At 51.3% G+C, this 3,666-nt stretch overlaps 1 protein-coding gene across 13 annotated transcripts in view; it reads right to left on the reverse strand.

Annotated features, from left to right (window-relative positions):
- Positions 1–3,666, reverse strand: part of RALGPS1 (Ral GEF with PH domain and SH3 binding motif 1) — a 102,303-nt gene that overhangs the window by 83,864 nt on the left and 14,773 nt on the right. For 11 of the 13 annotated variants that reach the window (XR_004499696.1, XR_004499697.1, XR_004499698.1 and 8 more), the window contains exon 1: positions 393–492. The exons of the other annotated variants lie outside the window; for them this stretch is intronic. The gene's annotated coding sequence lies outside the window, so the exon portion shown is untranslated. Of the gene's footprint in view, positions 1–392; positions 493–3,666 lie in introns of those variants that run through there. 13 annotated transcript variants of the gene reach the window in all.

Genomic DNA, 3,666 nt, shown 5'->3' on the forward strand with positions numbered 1-3,666 from the left:
CGCCCGGCGGGGTCGGGCCCGGGGCCCTCTCCAAGAGAGGCGCGGGGATTGTCGGGCGCTGGCGAAGCGCGGAAGCGCCGCCATCCCCTCCAGAGCCCGGCGCCCCCCCCCCGCCTCCCGCGCACCTGCCGCGCCCCGCGCAGGAGGCACCCGGACCCGCCACGGCGGGCGGCGCTGCGGCAGCGGCCCACGCTGTCCCCTCGGGGAACGGGAGCCGCCGGCCTCTGGCAAGTGGCGCCTCCGGAGGGTGGGCGCCCGTCCGGGCCCGTCGCCGCAGAGCTCCGCCCGCAACACACGCCCGGAGCGGGGAAGGCAGAAGCCGGAGGGACGAGGGGCTGTGGCGGCCGGCCCCACCTTTTCTGCGGGGCACGCGGGGTTCGTCCGCGGCTCACCTGTTCGGGGCTCGATGCCCCCAGCGAGCTCCCGGTGAGGGGAGGCGCCCTCAACGCCGCCGAGGACGAGGCCCGGCCCGGCTGGGGACCGCGGGGCGGGGGCGGGGCGCGGGGACTGACGCGCGCGCCAGCCAACCGTCTCCCCGCACGGGAGCGCGCGCCAATGGGCGCGGGCGGGGCGGGAGCGCGCGAGCGCAGGTGCTGCTGCGCCGTCCTTGGCCGCGCCCGACCCGCGCGCGCCCCCTGGCGGTCACAGCGCGGCTGCGCACGCGGCTCCGTGAGGGCGGCGGGAGCTCGGGGTCCGGCCGCGGGACGAACCCGGGGGTTCGGGCGGAGCTTCCGAACAGCCCGAGCGTCCCTCCCGGCAGCAGCCCGGCCCCGAGCAGAGGGGCTGGCCGCTCCCGGAGAGGAGTCAGTGAAGTGCCGTTCGCTCGCGTCCCTTCGCCGCAGCACGGGCTATGGCTCTCCCTTCCCCGTGCACCGACAAACCTCTCGGAACCTCCAAGCTAAAACTGGGATCACGTTCGGATCCGGGTGATGATACTGCAGGGCACTGAGCGTTTGTGTTCTTCCGAGGCAATCAAACAGAGCTTTGTGGGCTTCTTGGTAATTGAGAGTGGTACTTGAAGCTACGAGGCAGGATGGAGCTCCCTTCTCTGATTTACAGCTTCTGTAAAAGCATCCTTCAGGCACAGTGTGTGTGTCTACACTGTAGGCATCACTACAAGAAAACACTGGCTCCGTGGACTCCTAGCTATATGCAGTATTCCACCCAGCCCATCAGGCTGGTCTGCAGGTTCGCATGTTAGAGAACAAAAGTCTAATGAATGTATGCAGAGGAAGCTTTGAGATACTGCATGATGAGCAGAATACATTTAGAAGGTGTCTTTCTGATCTCCTGGTTACTAAAGGTTTTATAGTGCCTATCAAACTCAGAGCAGTTTAAACATTTTCAGATATCACAACTGTGTATGAGCCTTACTTTCAAGGCAGAAAATTTCAGTTTGAGAATAAACTATAAAAATAAGATTTGAGATCTGCTTACAAATCCTGATGCTCACAACACCAATAACTATATCAAAGCCAAAGGCACTATGCAGAAGGTATTTTCCCTACACTTCCCTTCCCCTTAGAGAGGCTAAAGAAAATTAATTTAATTTGAATCTCCAGTCATTTAATATACTATTCTTATTTGAGTTTATCCTATTGGTGTACTGCCAAGCAACACATTTTCCTCTAATACTTACAGCATCAGTTCCTACTAGAGCAAAAGTACAGAATTCTCTGGTAAAATGCTTTCTGCTCTGTCCTGTATCACCGTGCCAGGACATTAAAACAGCTGTCTATGGGCTACAGTCTTTGAAAAATGTACATTAGTTACTGGTATTTCTACAGGTCTCATGCAGCACAGCAGGACAGCCTCTGAAATCCTGGGTATAAACACTGCTCTGCTAACAATGGAAACATCCAGCACCTTCTCCTCTTGAAGGTGTCATAATGAAGACTGAAAACCTCTTTTTTTTGTTCCTATTTTAGGCTTCTGCTATGTACAGTGCCTTAAATGACCTCTATGTAACATATTTTTTAAAATCAGCCAGCACCCTCTGGTGGAAAAGAATGCATAGACAAGTAATGTTACTTTAGACGTCATCAGCCATATAATTTCCCTAAATTTTAATGAAATGTTTCTTTCTATAATTCAACTGACTTTTGACATAATATTTAATTTAAAATTTTTCTAAACCCATGCACAATACAAATGTACTATGCTATTTAATATAGTTCATGAAACATAGCATCCATGGGAATTGGCTTCATTTTCACTGCATAATTATTGCTGGAAGAGTATAAACTCTCTGTCATTTTCGTTGGCTATTCTAACTTCCCCTCAAACTGTTTTCAGAAAGTTTGCATTACAAAAAGTTAAGCAATGGGGCCTATGTCTGCATGTGCACAAAGATCAGGTGAACAGAACTGGTTTTTTAACCTAAACCATTTTTTTCCTTAGCTATCTCAACAAAACTTTTTCACAAAATCTTTGTCTTCTATTTTCTGCTTTGCTGAAAGTGGTATTTCATAGCACTTTTAAAGCAAGTATTCAATCTCTGTGTCTGATTTTCCTTGATGATGAATTTAGATGTGCCAGCTAGGACGAGAAAAATTCAGCTATTTCAGAACATTCATGGAATCAGACTGATTTGGGTTGGAAGGGACTTAATCTCATCGCATTCCATCTCCCTGCCATGAGCAGAGACACCTTCCACTGTCCAAGGGTGCTCCAAGCCTGGTCCAACCTGGCCTTGGACACTTCCAGGCATCCAGGGGCAGCCACAACTTCTCTGGGCACCCAGTGCCAGGGCCTCCCCCCACCACCATCACAAGGAAGAATTCCTTCCCAGTATCCCATCGAACCTCGCCCTCTGGCAGTGGGAAGCCATTCCCTCTTGTCATGGCATTCCAGGTCCTCATCCAAAGTCCCTCTCCAGCTCTCCTGGAGCCCTTTTAGGTGCTGGAAGGGGCTCTGAGGTCTCCCCAGAGCCTTCTCTTCTCCAGGTGAGCACCCCAAGCTCTCTCAGCCTGGCTCCAGAGCAGAGATGCTCCAGGCACCCGATCATGTCCATGGCCAGTGCAGCAGTTTGTTTGTCCCACTCCTAATAGTCAGGTCTTGTTTACTCCATTCTGCATTCCTTGAAGTTTCAGACCTTACAAGGGGATTTTAGGGAGGTTTTGCTGGGATAGCTACCCTGACACCAACAGGGACTCGGAGACTAACCCACTCAACTCCAAATCCCACTGCCAGTCAAGATAACCATGGCCTACAGCTGCACTGGGGCTGCTCCTGTTAAATTCGAGGTTGTGGGTGAGGAGGGGTGTACCTACACTCGCTGGGAGCAGCATCAGCCCTACTGATATATGTGGCAGAACATAAAACAAAACTGCTGCTGTAGGAATGAAGCAGGGTGTCCCTCTTCAACAGACCTGCCTTGGAACGGCATGGATGGATTGCCACGACCTGGCTGGCCTTTTTGTTTTGCTCTGAAAATTGGATGAGGTTTTGGAGCGCACAATGCAAATGATAATATTAGTTCTAATTAATCTAAGTAATTAATGCTGCCAAAACAGAGAAACTTCAAGAGTAGTTGTCTCTAAAGACTTTTGATTTCTAGTTGGTAGATCAGTATTAAAATGCTTCTTGTAACACTTCAGTAAGCAGCACCTAAAATGTAAGCCCCTTAGTAATTAAATATCTAAATGTAGACACTGACACCATAGA

The sequence above is a fragment of the Parus major genome, chromosome 17, assembly GCF_001522545.3.
Source record: "Parus major isolate Abel chromosome 17, Parus_major1.1, whole genome shotgun sequence".
Classification (NCBI taxonomy): Eukaryota; Metazoa; Chordata; class Aves; order Passeriformes; family Paridae; genus Parus; species Parus major.